Source organism: Manis pentadactyla, chromosome 14, assembly GCF_030020395.1.
Source record: "Manis pentadactyla isolate mManPen7 chromosome 14, mManPen7.hap1, whole genome shotgun sequence".
Taxonomy (NCBI): domain Eukaryota; kingdom Metazoa; phylum Chordata; class Mammalia; order Pholidota; family Manidae; genus Manis; species Manis pentadactyla.
In genome coordinates, this window is record NC_080032.1 from 12,119,431 (window position 1) to 12,147,153 (window position 27,723).

Genomic DNA, 27,723 nt, shown 5'->3' on the forward strand with positions numbered 1-27,723 from the left:
GTTTTGTACATGGTTGTTATATCACATGTGGAGGACAGGTGCCATTTTAAATGTCTTCAAAAAATGAGACTGTGCTTCAGCTTTGAATCGAAAAATTGTTGTGTAGGGAGCGAGGCTGGGAATAGAGCAATGGAGAGTACAGTGATGTCTGACCCATCAGTCACCACTGCAGGGGGGCCACTACTCCAGATTTTCCTGCAAAGCAACAATGAAGAGCACATGCTTGGAGGAAATGCTGCACCTCCTATGTTCGTGATCAGAGGTCAGCAAACTTCTTCTGTGAAGGGTCAGACAGGGAGCACTTTGGTTTCGCGCACCACACAGGCTCACTGGCTGCCACTCAGCTATGCCATCACATCACGGAAGCAGCCATACATGATGCGTGAACAAACAGGCAGGGGTGTGTTCCAATAAAACTACTTAGAAAAACAGGTAGAGGGCCACATTTGGCTCACAGGCTGTAATTTCTTGACCCTTTCTTCTGATGGAATGGAAAATGATATTTGGTGGAAAAATAAGGAGAGCAATGACTCTCAGTCAAAAAGTGATACAGAAAATCGGACCCTGACATGTGACGTTTTAGGACTATCTTCACTAATGTATTTCAATTATACATTCCTTTGTGTGTGCATATAAGAGTAATGTATAATTTAAAAATACATATCCAAATGGTCTCAAAAAGCCCCTTCAAAAAGTGTGAAATAAAATTTCCAGGTATTGAGAAAACATTGCATATAATGTTTAATTTCCTGATGCTATGTTTAAAAATGGAGCATCTTAATTTACAGCATCTCAGGTCTAAGGACACAGTCTGGTGCCCACTGTGATGTGGGTCCTAAGGCTCAGCGGGGAAAAGCGACTTGCTCAGGGTCACCCAGCGGTCACAGCTGTGACTGCAGAGCTGGGGTGGCCGACAGTCCGCCCTCTGCTTCCTCCCAGCTGAGCCCAAACCCCAAACTGATCCAAATGGTCTCCGGGAGGAGACAGCAAAGGAGGTATCACATGAGGAGAGGGGTTTCATGTGCCCCGCTCACCACCCACGTCTGGGGCCTGGCTCAGTGCTGGGGCATAGAGGGTGACTGGTAAACAACATAGACTCTGGCCACCCCGGATTCAAATCATAACTCTGCCCCTTACTGCCCCTGTATGAGCCTCAGTGTTACCATCTATATTACTATTTGCCACAAATGTTTATTGTGAGGTTTAAAAGAGTTAACACAGTTAGAAGCACTTAGCATGGTGCTGGATGCATAGGAAGCACTCCATAAATATCAGCTGTGGAGATGTTTATCTTAATACTGTAAGCATCTAGCATCTAGTGGGTTCAGAACAAATGTTTGCTAGATGAGTAAGTGATAGCAAGAAAGAATGAATGGACAGAAGGCTGGGTGGACAGGTAAAGATGGGACTGGAAAATAAATGGACAAATGGATAGATGGATGGATGTAAAGAAGGACAGATGGGTGGATGGATATAAATAGGATGGATGGATATAAATACAGGCAGATGGATAAAGGAATGATGGGTGGATGCATAAATAGAGGGGTGGTTGGGTGTAGAGACTGGAAGAGAATTGCTGGTTGATTGGCTGAAAATGTGGATGGATGGATGGGTAGAAGGAAATACTGTCATATGGTGGATGGAGAGATGGAGATGTCAGTAGATGAATGAAAAAAAATGGGTGAGTGGTGGATGGATGGATGGACAACCTGGAGCCAGAGGGAATCCCTCCTCCATAACCTGGAGCCAGACCCCCAGGAGAAGGTGGGCCCAGGAAGAACTCTCACCGGCTGGACCAGCACGTTGTTCTTGCCATAGAGCAGGGTGGCCCTGGAGTTCTGGTGCAGGGACTCGACATAGTCACGGGCAGAGAGGGACGGCCGTTCATCCATGCTGCCACTCGAATGCCTCTTCTGGATCTGGCCGTGTGAAGGGAGGTGGAGGGTGAGGCCCGGAGTGACCTTCAAGGCCCCCACCCTTCCTCACCTCCACACTAAGTCTGGAACTTAGCCCCCCCGAGAACCCGCCGTTCACCCCACTCACACAGAGGGCCGGACGCTTGGTGGGCGAGTCCTGCCGCAGGTGTGAGCTGTGAATGCGGTGCCTCTGGACAAGCTCGTCGGCTGAGGGGTCGGTCCAGAAGTGATCCGCAGTCTTCATCTTGGTGTACTCCAGGGCGCAGGGCCCCACTGCGGAGCACATGGGGGCTGGGAATCCAGGGCCACAGCAATTCCACCTCCCGTCTACCTCCAGATGGGGCACCTATTTCACTAACCCTGCCCCCCCGCCAGCTAAGGTGCTCCAGGATCCTACTAAGGAGAGACGAGCATAGATCCTGGGAGCAAGAGACAGGGAACCGGTGAGGTGTGATGCAGGAGGCTAGAGGGAGTTGAGAATGGCCCTTAGGAGGTGCCCCCACCCCCAGAGCCAAGAACAGAGATCCAGGTGAAGCTCAGAGCACCAAACCATTTACCCAGCAAAGACGCAAGGATGGGGCCATCCACAGGGTCCATCAGGAGCGCTTCCTTCTCATAGTATTTACTGGGAAGAGAGGAAAGGACATGTAGGTTTGGATCACGACCCACAGAGGGTGCATAATAGACAACGGCGTGGTGGTTAAGAACAGAGAGGGCTCAATCCCCTGCCTGCCTCCCAGTTAACTCTGGGAGCCTCAACTGCCCCATCTGTAAATAGGGATAACAAACATTTATCCCATAGGCCTATGGGAAGGATTGGGAGGGAGAGCAGATGTAAGGTGCATAGCACAGCGCTTGGCACATACTTGCTTCATACAGGCCTATGATCAAGCCTTAGTGAGGGTACCAGAAATAACAATCTGCTTCTATGGCACCTTCCATTTCAGACAGGAAGTCACTTAGAGGCTCAGATTGATGCAGGGGTTCTTGTTTGTGGAGTCAAATGAACTTTGCAAACACTCAAGGTGGGAGAGCAAGGCAGAGGCTTTTATGTAGCAATAAAGTGAGAGGACAGAGCTCCTGGTGCCTGGAGGGGAGGAGAGCCCAGAGTGGAGTGTTGTCTAGGGGATTTACGCCTGGTTGAGAGACAAAGGGCTAGGGATGCAGACCTGCAAAGTGGAACCAAAAGGTTTATCTTTGAAGAGACATTCAGTTTCTTATTAGTCCTCCGGTTATTTACAAGAAATTTACTGCTCTGATTTCCTCCCAGGATAGCAGCTTCCTGGTCTGGGAGCATATCAGTCAAGACTGCCTGCCTTGCTCCCAAGGTGGGCTGAGTTATTGTCTGCTTGTTAAAGAGTATGTTAAGAAATTTACTTTTTAACTAATTGGAATTTTTATTTTTATTTATTTATATTTTGGTATCATTAACCTACAATTACATGAGGATCATTATGTTTACTAGACTCCAACCATCACCAAGTTCCCCCCACATAACCGACTGGGTTTTAAAATGCAATCTTATCCTTAAGATGGAATCCTTCCTGTTTTTACTACCATGTTTATGACTGAGCTTGCTTGCTAAATCAATTGCCCTGATTGCTACTCACTTGATCAGGGATGGAGGAGGAAAAGCAACACCTGGGTAGAGTAAAAAAAATACTAAGCTGGGCCCCTCAGCCGCCAAAGCAAATCCCACAGAGGCATGATTGAATTGAAACAATGAAGACAGGGGCTATGCAGAGGTATTCGCTTACCCTGGAGATATTCAAACATTCCAGGCCAAGTTACTCCTGGCTTTTTAGTTTTAACTAATTCCACTGAAGAATGCCTATATTCCTAGTTTGATATTTTTACCCTAGAGAACTAATGTGACTCTGACTTTGCTTAATGTTTAACAGAGTTTTGGTAGGAGTTTCTTTGCACATTGTTACATTGTTGACTGGGATTAACCTGCTTTCCCCCCCTCCCACCGCCCCCAGAGGCCCTCACCCTACTCTAAGCCCACAGTCCCTGTCTCAAGATGATGTCTGCTCTTCTAAAGTTACTGAGCCACCAAAACGCTAATTTTTAGCTGTGGAGTCTCCCCAAAGGCTACATTAACAGGCCTTCCTGTCCAGATACCTAATGTGGATGATACTGGCCTGACATGCTCAGAAATGCCCCCAGCTTCTGATTCTTCACACATGTGATCCCATGAATACAATGCTTGTGCTGGGTGATTTTGGTTTTGGTTTGTTTGAGTTGTGTAGTTTCTAATTCTTTGAAAACTTGTACAGTCTAGATACTAACGGAATTTTGGAGTTGGAAATTACTTAGTTCTGATGCTAAGGGATCTCAGGCCCAGAGAGGGTCAGAGACTGCTGCAGACCACACAGCAGGTGGATGCAAGCTATACCCAGCCAGCTTGGCTCTTCCCATCCTACAACAGGGAGTGAAGAACACAGGATCTAGAGTCAGAGGACTGAGTGGGAGCCCAGTTCTACAACCTCTTCCCTCGCTGTGTGTTGCTGGGTGATTACCCTCTCTGAGCTTTGGTGTCCTCAGTTGTAAAATGAGGAGAATGTGAGAACTCACCTGACCAGATTGTTGGGAGAATTAAATGCTGACCTGTGTGTATAGCAATAGCACAGACTCTGACACAAGGCAATTCTTACGAGTAGTGGCCACATCATTGCCATTTTACCCCAAGGCCATCTTCTATCAACCAGAATATTGGCTGAAGCAGAACTGACATGACCTAGACGTGTTTAACATCAAGTCTCCACAATCTGCGGTCAGATCTGAAGATACTACTTCAAGGCACTTTCCACTCTGCCATTCAGCATCCGTTCCTAACATCAGCAGCAACATGATCACAAACTTCAGAAAGGCTGCCTTTAAAAATAGCAGGCAGGGTTGGGAGAGAGATGTGACTCTAAAGGGTAGTGCCAGGGAGTTTTTTCAGGGTGATGGGTTCCTTTGGAACAGTTCTTAATCCTGAATGTGGTATTAGTCCTATGAAATAATACATGTATTAAAATTTTCATAGAACCATATAGAAAAAAATTATATATATAAATTGGTGAAATCCAAATAAAGCCTGTCATTTACTTAACTATATTATATCAATGGTGAACCTCCGATTTCTCTGTTCTGTACTTTCATACATATTTTCCCAGCAAATGGGCAAAGAATAAAAGATAACAATAAAACCCACTGTGTGTGAAGATGTGGTTAAATAGGTACTTTCATATACCAAAAGATGGGGAGATTCTGATATTTCTCTCTCTCTCAGGCTGGAAAGGAGGGCTAGCCATGAGGAGTCTCAGATAGTGGATTTGTCAGTGGCTCCCCACTGCTCTTGGCATAATATGCAAGTTCTTTAACCTGACAGGTAAGACCAATGTATCCCCAACATCTAAGTTACTGCCTATCACATAGTAGATGCTCATTAAGTATTTATTGGATTAATTTATACATGCATGGATGAATGGTTTCCAAGAAGACTCATACTGTAAAACCTTTACACCAGGTTAATCTGAGCTAGGGAAGAAAATGTAAAAATCACTATTCATTTCCATACTGCTGTTCTCACTAATGCCCCGTCTTGACTCTTCTCCAAAGTGGCAGCAATCCCTATCCCATTTACCAAAAGATACAGAGGCATAGAGAAACTGATTCCTTTAGGGCCATAGTTGGTGAATAGAACTTGAGCTTAATTCACAGGAGAAGGAAGGTCCCTAAGGTTACAAGATCCTGATATCCCAACGCAAATATGAAGACCCTGTGTTGCTATTACACATCCAAACCTTCCCAAGAATCTAAGCTAAGCTAGGTCAGAGTCAAACATCCAGAAGACCTGTATTTAATCACTTCAAAATCAAGTGGCTTTGTGTGAGAGGGTGTAATTCCCGTGAGGGTCAGCAGGTGGAGGTAGGGCACGCCCAGATAGGTATCTGGCCTGTCCCACTCACCTGCTGTTCTCCACAAGGTAATGCACAATTTTGTCCAGGACCTTCTCAAACAGGGCAGTACGGATCCAAAGGTGCTTGATGGCAAGTGGGGACAGAATGGGCAGCTTCGGCAGCTTCCGCACGTTCTCCTGGAGGCCCTGGATCTGGTTTCGCCTTCAAGGCCAGTCAAGGAGGAGAATAGATACTCACTATAGAGGAGATCCAACAGGACCACTATGCAAATAGGAAAATGTTCAATTTCTCTAGAAAACGAAGGAATGGCAACGGAGACAACAGTGAGAGCCCATATTGCTCTGGGTAAAGAGTTGAAAAAATAGTAATACCCAGTGGATGTGAAGATGTGGCTAAAGACACTTCCATACACTGTTGACGGGCAACCCAGATTCTCATACTGATATTGCTCTCCATATTTCTCTCTCTCTCTCTGCTGGAAAGGAGTGCTGGCCAAGAAGAGTCTTGGATTATCTCCTTCAGGGGCTCCCCACTGCCCTCGAGGAGCAAGCTTTTCCACATGACAAGCAGAGTGCGCCATGACCTTGCCGCGGTTCTCCTCTGCGGCCGTGCCTTCCTTCCTCTCCTCCGTGGACCCCCCGATGCAGCCAGAGACATCTGCAGGTCCCCGAGGCTGCCAGGCGCCCACCTGAGCACTTGCCAGGAGCTGCTTCTTCCCTGTTTCCCTCCCCAGCCCACTCCCAGGCTGGCCCCTCCTCACTCTTCAGGTCTGTGAGGGCGTCCCTCCCTTCAGGAAGCCCTCCTGGGCCACTCAGAGCTGGGGAGGGGCCCTCCCCTGTGCTCCCTCAGCCTCCTCTATAACTTCCTCATCACTTTTCTGTCTTCCCCTCCCCAATGTGACCTTGAGGGCATGGACTAAGCAATTCACTACCTTTTTAAATAAAATACTTCAGAATCTATCATGTGGCAAGCATTGGCCTTTTTCATGTCTGTATCTCCAGGGCCGAACACAGTGTCTGGCATATAGGAGGGGCTCATAAGTAGTTCCTGAATGACTGATTGCATGAATGAATGAGTGGCTCTCTTTTACCACTTGGCATGGGCACCTCTAGCTCGTGCATTAGGAACTCCCAATATTATGGAAGGGCCATGGAATTCTAGCCCTTTAAGAAGCTATCAGCAAACACCTGGGAATTTAGCAGAAGGATTGGAAGGTACCGGAAGACCAAGTGGCTGAGGGGTCAGATTCCAAATGGGAGTTGCCAATGCCAAACCCAGAGGCCAGCCCATCATGCAGTTCTGGCCAGCAGCCCTAGGCCAGCAAGGCCTGCAGGGCAAGGAAAGGGCCATTTCTCATCCTGTGAACTGGAGTGATCTCCCATGGCAGAGACGGAAACACATGGCATGCATGCCTGTCTCTCCATTCTCCTGCCCATAACAGACATGGCTAATCAATCCATGCACTCTTTCCCATGGATCCCAACCATTTGAAGCTCAATCAGCTCTAGAATCTTTCACGACACAATCCCCCGGGCAGCCACCAGAATCAACTGGAATTGGAACCTATCTGCCATCCCTTACCAAGCTCCAGGTCTGGGATTTGGTCACATAGTTGGGACTCTAGGGGTGGTTCTGGTGGAAACACTCCTGTACACACACACTCAAGCCAGGAGCTCCCTCCCGATACATAAAATCAGCCACAAAGAAAAGTGAGTGAAGCTACGTCTCCCCTTCAGTAGTTGCCTCAATGTGAGCTACTGCTCCATGCAATCGGAAACCATATTGATTTCATTAAACTTTGATTTTTCCTGCACTTAGAACAGGGCTTGACTCCCAGTAGGCACTTAATCATTCAACAGTTGTTTCTTGGCCATTTACCATGTGCTGGGCACTGTCCCAGATGCAGGGGACATAATGGGGAGTAACAAAGACGTAGCAGCCTGTCCTCATAGCATTTAGAGTCATCAGGGAGACAGATAACAATCAAATAAACAGTAAACAAAGATATGCATAATTACATAAACAAACACTAAACAAAAATATGAATTACAGATGGTGCTAACAACTGGGGAGAAAATAAACAGAGCAATATGGAAGAGAAATGGGGTGAGGGTTAGAATTTACCCTTAGCTAGGGGAAGGCCTGAATGATACCAAGGAACCAGCCATGGAAGATGAAGGGTGTGAACCTCGTGGTGGGTACAGCATGTGCAAAGGCCCTGGGGTAGGAAAGAGTCCGGCAGTTTTGAGGAGCAGAAAGGATGGGGGGGGTGCACATGAGGAGGCACAGGCTTCTGCAAGCTCAGGGAAGGCATGGGCTGTCCTCTGCGGTAGGGAGTGCCCCCGCCCACACCCTGAACTCCACACTCACATGCTCTCGATCAGCTGCTCCAGGTCCTGGACTTTGCGGCTCAACTCCTCAGCGGGCAGGAAGCTCTTGCCCACTTTCATGAAGAGAGCTGCGACCTTGTTGCTGCGCAGGAAACCTGCCGCCCGCCGCCGCAGCCCATGCAGGACACAGGCCTCCACAGCCGCTGCACAGACACAGTGGTCAGCAGGCTCTGCTCTGCCTGTGCTCCCAGCACCCAGCCCAGCTCCAAGTCACACAGGGCTGCCTTGGAGATCTGGGGGCCCCACAATCACAAAACTGGTGACAGAATCCTAGGGAAGAGCATGTACGCCTCTCTACCTTCCACCCCCTCAAAAGGCAGCAAGAGAGCTTAGTGGTTAACCCAGCTCACCGCCCGAGGTCACAACATCTCTGTGCACATCCTCTGCCAGCCGCTAACCAGCTGTGCAACTGTGGGCAACTTCTACCCCTCCCTGTGCCTCAGTTTCCTAATTGTAAAATAGGGGTGGTAAGAACATTAATCTCACAAGGTTTCTGTTAGGATGAGGTAGGAAAAAAGCATGGAAAGCACTTTGCACAGAGCCTGCCACACAGTGAGTGCTTTGCCAACGTTAGCTATTCCTCCTGTCCACCAGGGAGAGGCGACTGGATCCCAGCCCTGTTGAGCTTTGCCCGGGTTAAGGAACCACGTCGTTGTCATTACTATTGTAATTCCAGTGCCAGCTAGCACTATGGGTCTCATTCAATCTCTGCCACAGCCAGGGAAGAAAGGAAAGCCAGGCCCCTTTTTCAGATGTGGAAACTGAGGCTCTAAGAGGTAAACTGAATTGCCCAGGGCTGCCTGGCAAGTAAGTGGTGAAGCCGGGCTCCAAATCCAGGTCTCTGAGCCCAAGGTGTGCTAACAACACTGTACTTCCACAAAGGACATTTGAAGAGAGAACTCAGTAATAATCTTCCCATTTCTGTGTTTTCCCTGGAGGCCCTGCCTAGCCATCCTCCAATCGGGATGCCAAGGTTGTAGCCTAGGCTCTACGACTAACTTGCTGTGTGACCACAGGCAAAACACTTTCCCTCTCTGGCCCTCAGTGTTCCCCTCTGGGAAGACTCCATGCAGGCCACTCCAACAGCCCCTATGTTACTTCTGGTACTCTGGGCAGCCCTCTGTTAAGAATCTTACCTGTATCTTATCTGGCTTACACACCAGACTGGGAGCTCACTCTGGTATGTAAAAGGAGCATAATCAATGTTTATGGGAGAAGTGAGTATAGCTGACCCTTGAAGAATGTGGGCGTTAGGAGCACTGCCTCTGCCCCCTGTAGTCAAGAATCCATGCATAACTTATGACTCCCCAGAAACCTTTACTACTAATAGCCTCCTGTTGACTGGAAGCCTTACTTGTAACGTTAACAACTGATGAACACATATTTTGTATATGTATTATATAATGTATTCTTACGATAAAGTAAGCCACAGAGAAGAAAATGTTTTTTCAACTTGCTGCAAATCTCCAAAAATGTTTCCAATATATTTATTGAGAAAACATCCAGGTATATGTATGTGGACCCATGCAGTTCAAATCCATGTTGTTCAAGAGTTAAGTGTATATAACAAGAGCTATTCCTCATTGGGAACCTGCTGGGTGTCAGACTAGTGTTAAGGTTTACCTTACCTAAAAACCTAGGACAAAACCCCAGAGTTGAGTGTATCAGTTATCGTCATTCCATAAAAGAGCACGGCAGCACTTCAAGGGTTAAGAGCCTGGCCAAGGTTACGAAATGTGTAAAGTGGAATATCGAGAGGTTCTGGGGTACTGCTTTTGTTAGCAACTACTTGACTTTGAATGAATGCTCACATACCGCCTAACCTGCCCGTGGATTTAAATTATTCTGGGTGCAGATCTCTCAAAGATCCTCGTTCTTGCTTACACATACAGTACTTTTCATCTGTTCATACTGTCGTAAGTTAATTATCTCTCCAGGCTTTGTAGACATTGCCCAGTTCTTTCTGACAATGGCTAAGAAGGAACAAGGGATTAAAGAAACCTCAGGGAGAGCCTTCAGGCCTTACTTAGTGCCATCAAATTTCTCTTGCCGAAAGACTGATTGGAGTTAGAGAATTATTATTATTTTTATCACTTCCTAGTCCTCTAAATCGTTAATTGGGAGGTATGTTAGCAAGTCCTGGAGGAGACATGCATATCATTTTATTTGCAAATAAAAATGTCCAGTAGAAAAAAATTGGGCATATATTCTCATACTCACATTGAAGTGTCTACATATGTGTGTGCAAATGTATATATATAGGCAGACCTTGGAGATACTGCAAGTTCAGTTCCAGACCACCACAGTAAAGTGAATATTGCAATAAGGCGAGTCCAGTGAAGGTTTTGTTGTCCCAGGGCATGTAAAAGTTATGCTTGGGTTATATTGCAGTCTTTTAAGTGTACAATAACATTATATCTTAAAAAGCAGTGTACACACCTTAATTTAAAAATACTTTGTTGCTAAAAAATGCTAACTATCATCTGAGCTTTCAGTGAGTCAAGTCTTAATCACTGATCACAGATCATCATAACAAGTATAACAATGAAACGGTCTGACATATTGTGAGAATTACTGAAATGTGACAGACACACAAAGTGAGCAGATGCTGTAGGAACAATGGTGCTGACAGACTTGCTCAAACAGCATCGCCACAAAACAATTTTTTAGAAACACAGTATCTGTGAAGTGCAATAAAGCATGTCTCAATAAAATGAGGTCTGCCTGTGTGTGTATATGTGCATACGTATTTACTTAAATATACATATTTATAAACACATAAAATATTTTAAATCTTTTAAATGTTTAAGTATATATAAAAAGTTCTTAAAAATACATGTATCATATATCTCACTTCAAAAAAATAAAATCTTGCCAAGGTTACTCAATTAAAAAGTGGCAGAGCTGGGATTTGACCCCAGTCTGCCTGGCTGCAAAGAGGCTGAACTGATGTCAGGGGGCTCCCAGGTCACAACGTGTGCTCAGCATGTTGCAGGACCATGGATGGTGCCCCCAGCCATCTGGACGGAAGCTCACTGCCCTGCCAGCTCTCCTCGCTCCGGCCTCTCTGTGGGGTCAAGACACGAGGGGGGAATTACAGCATGGCCTCCATGATCAGACACTCCAATCATGAAATAAAAAGTGTTTCAAGGAGAAAGAAACTTAGATGTACACACCAACTATGAGCTGAATCCTGACTTCCGGGACACACAAAACACATGTCTCTAGCCCTTGTCAAAGTACAGTATGAACCGGGCAGCATGGTCATTTCTGGAACCTCGTGAGCAAAGCTAGTTCAAGGAGAGAAGTCTGAGTCACACTTGGAGCCCAGGCCTGCCTCCTTTGCTGAGCGAGCTGGACATGATTCCTCGGGATGTGTCAGTGGCTCTTAATTACATTTTTTAAAGGCCCTATCCATCCTCTTCCTTTACCTGGGCAGCCATAGGTAGAGTAAAGAGAGGACATGGAGCCCATTTCTTGGATGCAAGACCACTTGCCTCTTGGATGTGGTCAGTGTGAACTGACGCCACGGAAAGGGAAGGCAGTCCCTCCAGTGTTAAGCATGGTTTCCTCTTCATGGGGGCAGATGTCGTTCCTAATTACTTCTCTCGACTTTTCTGTATTTCCAAATTCCCTAAGGGAGTCCCTTTGGAATCTGAAAATAACTTTGGAGTTACGAAGCAAAAAACTGACATAAGCACCCTTGTTCAAAAATGCCACTTCCCACAAGTAGTGACTCTATAGCATCTTACTACGCTGGTGGACAGTGACTGCAGTGGGGTGGGGAGGAGGACTTGACAATATGGGTGAATGTTGAAACCACAATGCTGCTCAAGTGAAACCTTCATACATTGTGTATCAATGACACCTTAATTAAATAAAAAGATGCCACTTCCCCAAGGCAGCCCACAGAGAGAGGAGCCACTTTTCACAGCCACGGGCCACAGACTCACCACAGAAGGAGATGATGTGGCTGCTGTCTTCGTGGACAAACTTCCGCGTGACAGCCTCCTCCATGATCTGCTTCACCTGGAAGGCAAAGACAGCTGGAGAGGGACACGGAAACACGACCAGGGTGCAGACGTGCCAAAGACCGGCGTCCCCCTTCACAGCCTTCTCGGGCTGTTGGCGAGATTTGGGTAACTGCTCTCCTTCCACACCCTCCTCGCAGCATCTTCAGGAAGCCCGAGGCCTGTGACGGTACCACGCTTCACATTTTAAAGGATTCACTTTTCAGGCTTTTTGCATGGCAGGTGTCTTCTCAGGTGTCACACGAAATGTCAGCTCCTGCCCGGACACATTACCTAAGGCAGCCCTCTCCCTCTGCTCCCTCCACCCCCTATTATAGTTCCTTGAGTGTATTTACATTAGTCCCACCCCATCTGTTTATCTGCTCCTGTCTGTTTCCCTCTTCTAGAACATAAGTTCTCAGGGGGCAGGACCTCGTTTTCCTTGTCCACTGCTTTATCCATGGGAACTAGAATAGTGCCTGGTGCACAGTAGGGGCTCAATTAATATTTTCTAAATGAATGAATGCATGAAACAGACATATAAAAGAATCAGGAGGATGTAGAGAGATAAGTCAGCACTGGAATCTGGTGGATCCGAGTTCACATCTCTGCTCAGGCACCTACCAGTTGGGCTTGTGATCTTATGTTGGCAAACAGAGGCTCAGTGAGTGAAGCAACTTGCCCCAGGAAGTAGAGCTGGCCCAGAGCAGACAAAGTCCCAGCCTGAGTGTGGGTCCCCAGGCTGTGTGTGCACTTCTGCTTTCTTGAGCACCTCTGATGTGCCAGGCACAGGGACACAACGCTGAAAGGGCAGCCGTGCCTCTGCTCATGGCTGAACCTCTGGGGCCCTGAACACCCTGCTGCTTTGCTAGGTTCTGGGCCCCACTCCGCCCAGAGTCACTGTACAGCTTTTCATAAAGAGTTTCTCCTCTCTAGGGCCTCAGTTTCCCCACCTTGAAGTTGAGGAGGCCAGAAGAGATCAACTCAGAGGCAGGTCCCAGGTCTACAACACCGGGTCTGTGATGGGACGACGGGGCACAGTCCTAGGCCACCCCTCTCAGTGGGCCTCTGCTCCCTTCCTGGGCACCGTGCGGCCCCTGCGGACTCAGCCAGGCCAGCATATCAATGCCCCCACCTGAGGACGGTCTCAAGCTCTTGATGTCCCTCTCCTCCTTCCTTCTGCTTGCCTCCTGGAGAGGAAGACTCAACTCAGAGCATCCCTGGCCACATTCTCTGGAAAACCACATGGCACTGCCCACCCCGGAGCTGGCACACCACCCATGCCCCACACACCCAAGTCAGCACCCTTCCTGTGAACAGCGGCTGACCTCTGAGCTCAGCAATCTCCAACCTGGACTTTGACAGCATTTCTAAGTCTGAAAACTACCTAGTCAAGTCCATGGAATTGGCCCCATTTATGGAACTGGAAACTGAGGCTCAGGAAGGCAACCTGGCCCACCCAAGGCCATGCCGCTGGGAAGAAGCACAGCTGGACTTTCAGCTATTACAGTGTAACTCCGGGGAGAGGAAATCCTGGGGCAAAATACCTCTAAAACCAAAATCAGTCAAACGGAGAAGTAAAGTTTAAAACCCATTTATTGCTTACAAACTGCAGCCTGGGGCTGTCTCTTTCCTGCTCTGGCAGAAGCAAGGGAGACCTCCCTCCAACCTTCAAATAAGCCTTCGCCGCCCAGGTAATTACCCCTTGATATGGAGATGAACTACTCTTCTCCACCCCTGAGGAACCCATGTTGATATGGAGATGCACTAAAGCCAGGCAAGAGATTCTGGAATATTATAATTTTACCCACATATGGTTTTTTCCAGCCTGGCTCCAGCTGCCATACGGTGGCCCTTCTAGCTACTAGCTGTGTTTTCTTAGGCAAGTTACATCGCCTCTCTGAACCTTAGCTCTCTCATTGAATAAAGGGTGTATAGGAATAGCACCTGCCTCAAGGTGAACCAAACAAGTTAATGCACACGATGTACTGAGCACAGAGTCTGGCACACAGTGTGCCTGCAATAAGTGTTAGCTGCATGCATGCATCAATCTGCCTAAAACCTCAGTATTCTGGTCCTGGCTGAACCATCACCTGCTCTGGAGGTTAAATTCCCTTGCTTGGGTTTACATAGCAGCAGCTTTTATAATGCCCATCAGATTTATACTGAATTCATCACACACATTGTGCTCCCTGCTGAGCTGTGGACCTCATTAGGGTAATAAGCACTGTATCTCCTTGCTTTGCAGCTATGGTTTGGGCATATCATAGGTGCTCAATAATGTTCTGCCTGAGGAATGAATGGCTTGAAGGATCATAATCAACTTCTGTTTTGGTAGAATATTCTAGCTGAAAAATGTTTTGCCACCATAATCATGGGTAAACAGAGCAGCTTGTGAAGGGAGCAGACAGAGGCACAGAGAGGTGGTATAACCTGCCCAGGGTCACACAGCTGGTAGGCAGCAGAGTCAAAGCTTAGATTCAGGTCTGTCGAACTCCAGGGGCTGAGCTCCTCTGTGACATACCATTAAGCCCATACGGTCTCAGAGTATTTGTCCACCCCTCCCCCTTCCTAGGTACCTGCCTCCCTCCTCTTTGCTCCCCTGAGGCAGGACACAATGATGCTAGTTTATAATCCAGTGTCAGAACCTGACAGGAGGAGGCTGCCAAGTACCCAGACCTGGATGTCGTTGGGGAAAAGAGGGGCAGAGGGGCATGAGTTCAGGCTAAGTAGTGGGTGATAGTGAACTATCGGGGAGGCAGTGGAGGGGGGAGGACATGGGTTTCCAGACACCCTGGTCAGGAGTGTTTTCAGAGCAGCACAGTGGTTAACTAAGAGCTAAGAATTTGGGGCCAGACAGGCCTTGGTTCAAGTCCTAGCTCAGCCGCTTACAAGCTGTAGGACCTTGGAAAAATTCCTTTACCTAGAAAATAGCAACTTGCAAAGAGTGAGCCAAGTACACTGGGTCTGCCATCAAAATATACTAAGTCCATTTCCCATCCCCTTCACCAATACTGCTGGGCAGGAAAATAGATATGAACGGGTTAGAAAGAGAATAAGGCCAGAAGCCCACTAAAAGACACTCAAAAAGTTAACCAGTTAAAAAAAAAAACCAGGAAAGACTCACAGAGTTAATGAATTAATCGGTTAAAGCTCAAAAAGCCAGGAGTACCTAGGCCTAGAATGTCTGAATATTCCCCAGATAAAGGAGGGTACCTAAGCATAGTCCATGTCTTTATTGTGTCACTTAGATTATGCCATTTTAAGATTTACTTTAGCCTCCTGAAAACCCCAGCTTATTCTTTAACTTAACCTATATGCTGTTTTTTTCTCCTCCAGCCCCTAATCAAGTAATTTACAACCTGCGCAATATATGGCAAGCAAGCCCAGCCATAAACAACAGTAAAAGCAAAAAAGATTCCATCTTAAAGATAAGATTGCCTTTTAAAACTCAGGAATTTAAGAAGTAAGATTCTTAACATACTCTTTGGCTAATAGACAATAACTCAGCCCACCTCAGGGGCAGGGCAGGCAGTCTTGTTTGAAAGCTCCCAGACCAAGACTTCCTTATTTCAGGGAGAAATCAGAGCAGTAAATTTCTTGTGTTAAGTTCATTTTAACATTCTGGGACCAATTAACAAGTCTGCAACCCCAGCCCTTTGTCACATTCCTGAAAAATCCTTAAAAGAGGGAACCCTCAACCTTACAGGGTGTTCCTCTCTCTGAGGTCATCTGCACTGTCTAAGTGCATACCTTTAACTTTTTACCAATCTTTTAGGAGCGCCTCTTCTCTGGAGCAGCCCACATACACCCCTTATCCGGGTGAGCTCCTTTTTGCTTTAAATAAACTTCTCACTGTTCAACCTCAACGTTTTGTCTCTGCACTTTTCCAGTGTAAGTGTCCTTGTTACTTTGCTTTTTCATTCTAATCCTGCAGATTTCAGCTCAAACCTTCACTCTCCCCGTCCCAACTAGGGAGGCGCTACTCAGAGCTCAGATCTAGGCTTGCAAATTACCTTCTCTTAGGTGACTGGGAACTGCAGCTTACGTAAAGTCATGTTCTTTAGTAGCCTGCCTGAAAGTCTTCTTTCTTTACCAATAGAAAGTTTGCAGAACATAATCTCACTCCATCCAGTGCTCTGCAGCTCCCAAAATTCTGGGGTGGTAGAGACTCAGTTCTCACACCATGCAGATCCAAGCAGACACTGGATGCCAGGTAACACTGCCTTGAGGAGTTAGCAGGGGTGGTACCCTATGCTGAGCAGCTGTTCATGACCTTCCTTTACTATTCTATGCTGTCATTCCCTAACACTCTCACTTTAATGCGTTCCTTTCTCACCTTGTACTCTTCCCTGCATCTCCAAACCGACATCCCCTCCAACAGTACCTCTCTGGTCCAAGTGACCCTGGTCTGAGCCACATCTGTTTTGGATTGACACTGTAACCTCTCACTTGTCTACCTGCATTTGCCTCCTAGAGGCTCATCTTAACGTGGCCAGAAGGATCTGGTTAAAGGCTAAGTCAAAAGAAAAACCAGACAGAAGATCAACAAGGAAACAGGACTACAGCATTACAGACCACCTGGGCCCAAGAGACTGCATAGAATCCTCCACCCAACACCAGGGGAATACACATTTTTCTCAAGTGCACACAGAACATTCTTCAGGATAGAGCATATGTTAGGAAACAAAACAAGTCTTAATAACATTTTAAAAGACCAAATTCATACAAAGTTTCTTTTCTGATCACAATGGAGTAAAACTAGAAATCAACAGCATAGTGGAAATTAACACACTCTGAACAACCTATGGGTCAAAGAAGAAATAACAAGAAAAATTAGCAAATATCTTGAGGAAAATGAAAACACAACATATTAAAAACAATGGGATGTAACAAAAGCAGTGCTAAGAGGGAAACATGCAGCTGGAAATGCTTATGTTAAAAGAAGAAAGACCTCAAATCAACAATCTGACTTTATAACCTTAAGGAACTCTTTAAACTAAAAACAAACCAAAGCTAGCAGAAAGAAGGAAACATCAGAGCAGAGATAAACAAAACAAATACAATAGAAAAAAATCAACAAAACCAAGAGTTGTTCTCCAAAAAGGATCAGAAAAATTGACAAACTTTTAACTAGACTGACTAAGAATAAAGACTCAAATAACTAAAATCAGAACTGCAGGCGACAATCCAACATATGCTATAGAAATAAAAAGGCTCTTAAGAGAATACTATAAGCAGCTGCATGCCAATAAATTGGATATCCTGAATAAAATAAATTCCTAAAACATGCAGTCTACCAAAATCTGAACAGACATATAGGTAGCAAGGGGACTGAATCAGTAATCTAAAATGTCCCCAAAAAGAAAAGCTCAAGAGCAGACAGATGGCTTCACTGGAGAACTCTGTCAAACACCTAAGAATTAACCAAACCTTCTCAAACTCTTAAAAAAAAAATTGAACAGAAGGGAATACTTTCAAACTCATTTCATGAGGCCAACATCACCTTGAAACCAAAGCCAGACAAAACCTTACACAAAAACTATACAGAAGGAATACTGATGCAAAAATCTCAACAAAACACCAGCAAGCAGAATTCAGCAGCATAGCAAAAGGACTGTAACCATGACCAAGTGGGATTTATTGCTAACATGCAAGGATGGCTCAACAGACAAAAATCAACCCATGTAATATACCACATAAACATAATGAAGAAAGTAACACCACATAATCATTTTAGTTGAGGCAGAAAAATAATGACAAAATTCAACATCTTTTCATCATAAAAACACTCACCAAATTAAGAACAGAAGGCAATTACCTCCATAATAAAGACCAGTATATGAAAAAACCCCAAGTTACTATCTTATTCAATGGTGAGAGACTGAAAACTTCTCAGATCAGGAACAAAACAAAGATGCCCACTCTTTTATTTAACATAGCACTTAAAGTTCTAGTTAGACAAAGGATTAGATAAATTAGGCAAGAAAAGGAAATAAAAAGAAAAACAAATCAGAAAGGAATAAGTAAAAGTATCTCTGTTCACAGATGACATGATCTTATCTATAGAAAACCCTAAGGGTTCCATAAACAAAACTTAGCACTAATAAACAAACTCAGCAAAATGGCAAAACACAAAATCAACACAGAAAAATCAGTTGTATTTATAAACACTAAAAATGAATAATCCAAAAAGGAAATTTAAAAAAATTTCATTTGCAATAGCATCAAAAAGAATACAACACTTCAGAATAAACTTGACCAAGGAGGTGAAAGGCTTGTATATTGAAAATACTTAGTCATAAACATAACCAATGAAGTGAAAGACTTGTATACTGAAAACTCAATACATTGCTGAGAGAAATTTAAAACAACAGAAATAAATGGAAAGGCATCCCATGTTGTTCACAGATTGGAAGACTTAATATAGTTAACATGTTAACAAAACCCAAAACAATCTATAGATTTAATGTAATTCCTATCAAAATCCCAACAGTGGTTTTGTTTTGTTTTGTTTGCAGAAACAAGATCTACCCTAAAATTCACATGGAATCTCAGGGACCCAAAATAGGCAAAACAATTTTGAAAAAGAAGAACAAAGTCATCCTTCCTGACTTCAAAACTTATTACAAAAAAGTAAGAAAAATAGTGTGGTACTGGCATAAAGGCAGACATATAACAAATGGAATAGAATAGAAAGCCCAGAAAGAAACCCTCACATATACTGTCAAATGATTTCAACAAGGATGCCAAGATCATTCAGTGGGGACAGGACTTGTATATTGAAAACACTTAGGCATAAACATAACCAACGAAGTGAAAAACTTGCATAGTGAAAACTCAATACATTGCTGAGAGAAATTTAAAACAACAGAAATAAATGGAAAGGCATCCCTTCACAAATGGTGCTGGGAAAACTGGATATTCACACGCAAATGAATGAAGTTGGACCTGCACTTTACACCATACACAGAAATCACCTCTCCCCATTTACAGAGGAGGAAACTGAGGCTCAGGGGGACAACCCTTGCAATAGACTGAATATTTATGTTCCCCCACAAATTCAGATGTTGAAATCCTAACATCCAATGTCAGCGTATGAGGAGGTGGAGCCTTTGGGAGAAAATTAGGTCATGAGGGTGAAGCCATCATCAATGGGATTAGTGTCCTTACTAAGGGGACCAGAGAGTCCCCTTCTGCCACACAGGTCACAGGGAGAGGACGGCATCTATGAACCAGGAAGTAGGTTCCTAGCAGACACTCAACCTGCCAACATCTTGATCTTGGACCTCCCAGCCTCCAGAACTGTGAGAAATAAATGTTTGTTTAAGCCACTCAGTCTGTGATAGTTTTGTTACAGCCCCCCCAAAGGACTAAGACATTTCTCCAAGTCAGAACAGAGGAAGTTCCCGGGGCAGGCCTGGCACGCAGGACTTCAGACCCCAAAGTACAAGGGTAGGGGTCTGCAAAATTTTTCTGTAAAGGTCTAGAGAGTATTGTTGGCTTTACTGGCCATTTAGTCTCTGTCTCAACTCTTCCACTCCACCCTTGTAATGCACCAGAGCAGCCATGTGCAATATCTAAGGGTGTGGGTATTACAATAAAGCTTTATTTACAAAAACAAGTGGAGGGTCAGATTTGGCCCTTGGGCAGTAGTTCACTTACTGAGAAATAATAGAAAACACATACATTGGTTTCTGAACTGGGTTCCTTGACAGAGCTCCTAATTTCCTTTTAAGTTCCTGGGTGATAGGAATATCTTTTGTTCTAATGAAGAAAATCATGGTGGGCTCCTAGATAGCATTTTAAGGATAGGGGCTGGTCTCCAGAAACACCAAGCCATGACTAGAAGCTAGGAACAGTCAGACTGACCCCCTCCCATGACTTCAAGGAAGAGGAGAGGAGCTGGAGATTGAACTGATGATACAGCACGCCTACATGATGAGGCCTCCATAAAAACCCCAAAAGGATGGAGTTTGGAGAGTTCCATGTTGCTGACCATGGAGGTGCTGGGAGGGGTCACACCTGGTGAGGGCGCGGGAGCACCACGCCCCTTGTCCTACCCATCTCTTCCATCTGCATGTTCACCTGTATGCTTTACCATATCCTTTTATAATGAACTGATAAACCTAAGTGTCTCCCTGCTTTCTGTGAGCCATCCTAGCATATTATCAAATCCAAGAAGCGGGTGGCAGGAAAGTATAGGTGACAACATGAGATTGCAATTGGCATCTGAAGTGGAGGGCAGTCTTGTGGGACTAGGCCCTTAACCTGTGGGATCTGAAGCTACCTCCAGGTAGACAGTGTCAGAACTGAGTTAAATTGTAGGATACCCAGCTGGTGTCACAGAATGGCTTGGTGTGTAGAAAACCCACACCTCTGGTGTCAGAAGTATGATGCAGTGAGAGTGTGAGAGAGGGAGAAACACACAGGAGTGGTTTTCTAACTCACCAAGCCTGCTCCAGCCAGGCTGGTGCCACCAGGTGGGTCTGCTTGGCAGCTCCGGCCAAGGGAACTGCTCCTCGCCCATGGGGAGTCGCAGCCCAGACTAATCTCAGTCTGGGCCAGCTCTTGGGGCGAGTGCTCCCTGCAGGCTCCCAGCTAGGGGCTAGACCACTTTCCCAGAATTTAATAGCAAGCTGACAGTCCAAGGCCAGAAGCTTAAATTAAAAAGCCTGCAGGGTGGGAGCTTCCCCCAAAGCTCACCGAGAGCCTTGCAGAAGAGGGCACGGCCTAAAAGAGGCTGTTGCCCACTCCTGTGAGCGGGGCCCTTCCCAGTGTCTGACCAGGCCTGTGGGCAGGGACAGATGGTCAGGCAGCCCCGGAAGGCCTCTGAAGTTCAGCTCAGCCACCTTCCCCCCGCTCTGGTTCCCAGACACAGGCTTTGATTTGGTCCACTTGGGACGCCAACAGATTTGAGGGACCTCGCGGTGGTCTGGGGACCGTGGCAGTGTGGCATCCTGGCTCCTTGTGGTCTGTGTGATTTTCTAGGCTCCAGCCCAGGAATCATGCCCAACTTAGGGAGCACAAGGCAGTGGCTGGTGCAATTTGGAGCCACGCAGACCTGTATTCCTGTCCCATCACAGCCCCTCGCGTCCTGTGGTGAGGATTAAAGGTGCTGTCATCTGGGAAAAGGTGGGCTGGGCAAGTGCAGAGTTTTAGGATGCTGAAGTCACTGCTCATTTTTTTGAGTCCTCACTGTGCTCTGGGTACTGTTTGTAAGCACAATAACTCTAAGGAGGTAGGTCACCAAATTATTCCCATTGTACAGATGGGAAAACTGAGGCACACAGCAATTAGATAACCCACCCAAGGTCATGCAGAGGTCACAGCATTCAGACCTGGGGCCTTTGTCCTAACAAATACTTTGTCTTACAGCAGAAGCTGGAGGTCACTTGGAACAAAATGCTTTTGTTATTGCTCAGTTTAGAGCAAGAGAGAATGCTTAGTCAGCACCTACTATGTGCCAGATGCTTGGTACACTTGGTAAATAAAATACCTTATTTAATCCTTGCAAGAGCATTATTAGCCCCATTTTAAAGATGGTCAAACTGAGGCTCAATTTATCCTATCTGCCCAAAGGTCATCCAGGACTTGAACCAGGTGTCTGACAGTCTAACCTACAGCTCTGACTCCAGCCCCAGCCCTCCTGAAATCCCGAGGTGCCGAGAAACCTCTAAGGGATTCCTCAGTGTCACCCACTTAAGGATCAAAAGCAGCCCCGAGCTAGGAGTCAGGGGACCTGGGCTGCCCGGAGGTGACTCTGCCAAACACATCCTACAGGGGCTTTTCAGGGGCGGAGAGACTGCACAGGTCAGTCTGGTCAGGAGGCTTTTATCCCTCTCCAGCATCCATTCTAAGGCATCCTCCAGCATCTCCTCATATTCCTCTAATGACAGGAGGCTCACTCCTTTCACCCAGCTTATCAGCTCTAAGGACAGGATGTCAGGTGGTTGTTGAGAGAACCTAAGAGCCTGGAATATAACTTGCAGTCGAATCCTTGGCCTCTCACTGTCTGCATGATGCTGGACAAGTTTTCCCATCTGTGAAATGGGGTAGATGGTAACAGCACCCCTGCCACACTGGGGATTCATGGGAAGCTTGAATGAGACCATGGAGACAGCATCTGGCACATAACTGGGATTCTACAAGTGGCACCAACTCTCGAGATGACAGTGACTATCCAGTTCACTGCTGGCCCACGGTGGATGTTCAAGAGCATTAGATGAATGGACAATTGCTAAGGTCCCTTCAGCTCTATTCACCTGCCCCAGCCCACCTCCGGCCCCACCCTACAGCCATTCAGAAACCAGCCACGCCCTCCCACCCTCCACTTGCAAATATTTAAACAGCATAAAAGGAGGATTAATATCCAGAAGGAGTCAGGCAAGGAAATCAGGGCCGATCTGCAAAGCCAGGAGGGGGACTCCTGGGGTTCCAGGGCCTGCTTTGTCTTCCCTCCTCACACCTGCCCCCTGCCCCTCCACAGCCTGGTACCCTCTTGCTGTCCACCTTGAACCCTGCCACGTTCCAAATCACCTCACTACTCCCCTGTGCCTCTCCACAGCATGCAGTGTTCACCCCCTCTCGGCCCAGTATAGGAATAACATAGCCCAGTGTGCAAGGCTGTCATAAGGATTATGGAAAATAACAGGCAGAGGGCCTCAGAGGACCTGGCACATGGCTGGCACCATATAAAGGAAGGCACTCTAGTGAAGTGAGCAAAACAGGAGTTTGGGAGCCACTAGGCCCAGGTCAAACTCCAACACTGCCAGCAGCTGGGTGACCCAGGCCTCAGTTTCCTCGTCCATGAAATGGGGATGATACACCACCTCTTAGGGCTGTTATAAGAGGATTCCATCAGCAACCCATGCACAGCACTCAGGATGGGGCCCCTGCTCAGAATCACCCTGTCTAAAATAGAGCGTCATGCCTGTCACTCTCTACTCCTTTGCCCTGCTGTATGCATATGCCTAGAACTTACCACGGCCTGACTTTCTTTATGCGTCTGTGGGTTTATCTGTTTAGGGTGTCTCTCTCCCACACAGACCTTGACGTCTGAGACAAAACCTGGACAAGCAAGCAGTAGGCGTACAATCTATGTTTGCTGATCACCCTGATGATAGACATAATGCTCATACGAGAAGCTAATGCTCGTAAGCTTGGTTCCAGGCAGTGTCTTTAAGTCCCTCTGACACCTGGTCTCACTTGCTATGTGTTTACAGCTGGGGTGGGCAAACTTTTCTGTAAGGAGTCAGACAGCAAATCATTCACATTTGGGAGGCAGGGTAGCACTGTCAAATAAAATATAGGAACCCCAGTGAAATCTAAATTTCAGATAAATATGGAATCTTTTTCAGGATAAGTGTGTACCAAATATTGCATGGAGCATACTTATCCTAAAAGATTATTTCTTGTTTTCCTGAAATTCGAATTCAACTGGGCAATCTGAATTTTATTTGCTAAATCTGTCAAACCTATTTTCAGGTCACATAAAGTCTCCATCATGTAGTCCCATTTGCTTTTACAATCCTTTTAGAATGTAAAAACCATTCTTGGCCCAAGGGCCATACACAAACAGGCTGGAATTGGCCCATAGGGAGCCCGTGGTTTTAAAGCACGCAGCATAGTGCTTGCGGGGCAGTATTAGGCCTAAATAAAAATCATCCAAGCTGTCACCTGCCTGTTGCAGTACTGACTCAGAGGGCCCACACACACACCTGGGGTTTAGGAGCTTGTCCCCTGGCAGTGCAGGTGGGTGAGTAAGGCTGAGCCAGCATCACCTTATGAGATGAGGCCCAGGCACCCTGACTCTTATGTCAGCAAGTAACTCACAGTGGAGAGGACGGTTAAATTAGGATGTCCGGAGGCCTTCGGGGTAGCACAAAGACCTCTCACCAGCCATGGGGGCTGAAGGGGTGAGGGGAGGATGGGCTGTGCCATGCTGTCCCCTCTGCAGGCTCCCTAGATGTGGAGGACAAGATGCAGATGCCCTGGCAGGCCAGCATCTCCAGTCCCACCTGGGACCACTCACTCTTGGACGCGGGTCCCCAGCGGCAGTGCCATGGGCTCACCTCCTGCGTTTGCTCCTGTGTGCCTTCTGCCAGGTGCCTTCCCAGCATGCTCCAGCTGGATACATGCTCAGACTTAAGGCTTCAGCCCAACTGTTGCCTCCTCCTGGAAACCTCCCTGGACTCTCCATCCCCCAAGCAGAAGGCCTCTTCCATGTCCCACTGACACCTGCCTTTCCAGCACTTATCAAAGAAACTATAACTGTCACTTATTAATTGAGCACCTCCATGTATCTGGTACCACGTGGTAAACAGAGTCCCTGTCCTCATGGAGGTTACAGTCCAGCAAGTTGGAAAGACATTAACTAAAATTTCACAAATGGGTAAGTAAGGACAAAGTGGGGTCAGGTCTTCACAGCAAAAGAACTTGGTTCTATAAGAACAAATAACAAAGAAATAGGACCTGATGGTGTACGTGAGAAGGTCAGGGAGGGCTTCCTGGAGGAGCTGATGCTCAAGATCTGAAGTGCAAGTGAAAATGAACTCTCTAGTCTTTAGTTTCTCCAACTCTAAAGCAGAGGAAAAAAACTCCCCCCTGTAACTGCCCCCACAGAGCCGCCTTTGAGTTCAAAGGAAGGAACAGATGTAGGAGAACGTGGCAGGGAAAAGCACTACATGGAAATAGCTGGCAGCTTTTTATTTTTTATTTTGTTATGGGTGAGGCGAGAGCTCGGAGTGGCTGGAACAGGCCTGGTGGTGGTGGTGGGGGAAATTAGGGGAAGTTTCAGAGCACAGACACAAACAGATGGTAGGGGGTGCCACCCTGCAAGCTGGGACTGTCTCCATGCTGTGGCCCTACCTTCCTTTCCTGCCAAATCCTGTCCCTTCCCCTTCCTATACCCCAAGCTCTGAGCACGCACGCCATTCCTTCTGAGGGTCCGCGTGATTCCCACAGCCTGGCCTTTGCTTGTGGAGTCCCCTGCACCCAAAATTCCCACCCATTCCTTCCTCCATCTCCAGCTCTGGAACAACCACCCAATCCTCTGGGACTCATGAACGTGCCCTTCTCCTCACTCCCACCTGAAATTCCCCCAAAGATGACGTGGCCCCCTTCCTCCAAGCTCCTAGAGAAATTCCCACTGCACAGCTGAGCACTGGGCTCTAGTCAAACTTCCAGAGTTCAGCTCTTACACACACGATCCCTTCTCTCGGCCTCAGCATTCCCATCAGTAAAACGGGTGGATGATATTAGTATTGGCTTCACAGGAGTAAGTTAACACATCCAAAGCATTTAACACAATAGCAGCCACATAGTAAGTACCCTATACATTTGTTTTACATAGTAACAACCAGCACCTACTTATTATTTACTGTGTGCTTGGCACTTGCATAGGGCATTAATGTTCAGGCTCAAGTGAGACTGCCCTCCCCATCTTACAGGCAAGGAAACTGAGTCTCAGTGAGGTTGCTTGCCCAGGAGCACATAGCTTTCAAATGGCAGAGTGGGGGCTCAAACCCTTGACTGCCGTGCCCTGCACCAAGCCTGGCACACAGTAGCTCATTCATGCATTCAACAGACACCTACAGGTGCTTCCCACAAGCCTCAGAGGCACTTCACATACATGAACCCAAAGATTCACAGCAACCGTGTAATTATAGATGTTATTGCTCTAATTCCCATTTTCCCAAATGAGGCACCTGACCTGGAGTGGACAAAGGACGAAGATCATGTGACCTGTGAGGAGGTCAGGATTTGAATCAAGGTCTCCTGCTCTGGAGTGCCAGGTGGCCGTAGGGACCCCATCAACGATGTGACCAACACACCCGGTCCCTCAGCCCAGGGCAGCTGGGGGTCACGGCCATCCCCCTGCTCCCAGAGCCAGGGTCCAGCAGCAACTCCCAGCTCTACCTCCGCCCCAGCAGATCTTCGCTCCCCTTCACCTCTCCCAGCATGCCCAGCTCCTCACAGCGCCCTCTCTCTGCCGCACGTTGGTTACCGAAGGAGATTCGTGGTAACGAAAGGAAACAGCCCACCCGAAGGGCTTATTACGAAGTCAAAGAGGCCAACCTGAAAAGGCTACATGCTGCAGGATTCCAACTGTATGACATTCCAGAAAAGGCCAAATTATGGAGATGGTGAAAAGATCAGTGGCTACCAGGGGCTGGCCGGGAGGGAGAAATGAATAGTCAGAGCACAGGGGGTTTTTAGGGCAGAGAAAGCGTTCTGCACGACACTGTGATGGTGGGTACGTGACATCATGCATTTGTCAAAACCCACTGGATATAAACCAGCTAGGGTGAACCCTAATGTAAACCATGGGCGTTGGGTGATAATGACAGGCCAATGTAGGTTCATCAATCCCAACAAATGTCCCACTCTGGTGGGGGGTATCCATAGTAGGGGACCCTATACATGTGTGGGGGTAGGGGGGATATGGGAAATCTGTACTTTCTGCTCATTTTTTACCATGAAACAAAAATTGTTCTAAAAAATAGTCCATTAGAAAAGAAAAGGAGAAACATCCTTTCCTCACTCTGCTGATAATGTAGGATGTCAGCAGGGATCCCAACCTCTCAGCGAACAGCCTGAGGGCCTCCTTCCAGGTGGGTTCCTTCACACCCTCAGCCTGTCGTGGCCTGCAAAGGGCTTTGGGAACTTCGCAGAGAAGGGCTGAAGGTATCAGACGGCTCAGCCACCACTGGTAAATGGATGAAAGCTTCCTCTTCTGGACTCCCACGCAGTTTGCGGAACAGACTGGCCCCACTCTCCCACCCACACACTTGCATCCTGCCCCCTCAACCCATGCAGATAAAGCAAGGAAGCCAAGCCACAGGAGTGTCCTCCTGCAGCCCCATCTATGTGACAGGAGCGAGCAGGAAGGGGGGGTGGGACCTAGATGATAAGGACTGGGCAGGTGGGCCTGCCCAGTGTTCCGAAAAACCCACCCCACCGGCTCCTCCCTTCTAACCTGCCTTAAAACATGCCTGTTGGGCTTGCAGGAGAGAAGCTAATGCCTCTAATTCAGCTGCTGCTAGCCTGGCCCCAGTTAATCGTTTACTGGCGTGCTATAAATAGGCACCAGGCATTGCACCCTAACAGTCTGAGGACCATCCAACCTGTCATGACCCGGGGGGAAGGGTGTTCCAGGGCTGAGGATAGGTTCCCCACAAACAGGCTTCCCATAGCTGCCCTGCACAGGTGCCTCTGACACCCCTGGCAAGGAAGTTCCTCCAGTGCCAGATTCTTGAGCATCTACCTGGGGGCACCTTGGCAAAAAGGTGCTTCCAGCCAACACTCCCATGCACAGCTGCTGCTGGAGACGATGGAGCCATGATGATGATCCCTGGGTTGCCCTCCATTCCCAGAGCACAGGGTCCCCATGTTTCACATTCCCAGCCTGCAGCCTAGAGACAGGACAGCTTTCTCCCAGGCGCTCTGACCAGTGCACGCAGCAGATCCCCTGGCAACATGCCCCGTATCCACAGAT

General features: G+C 47.1%; 1 pseudogene; it reads right to left on the reverse strand.

Moving 5' to 3' along the window:
• LOC118934084 (small G protein signaling modulator 1-like) overlaps positions 1-27,723 on the reverse strand; it is a 126,107-nt pseudogene that overhangs the window by 47,558 nt on the left and 50,826 nt on the right.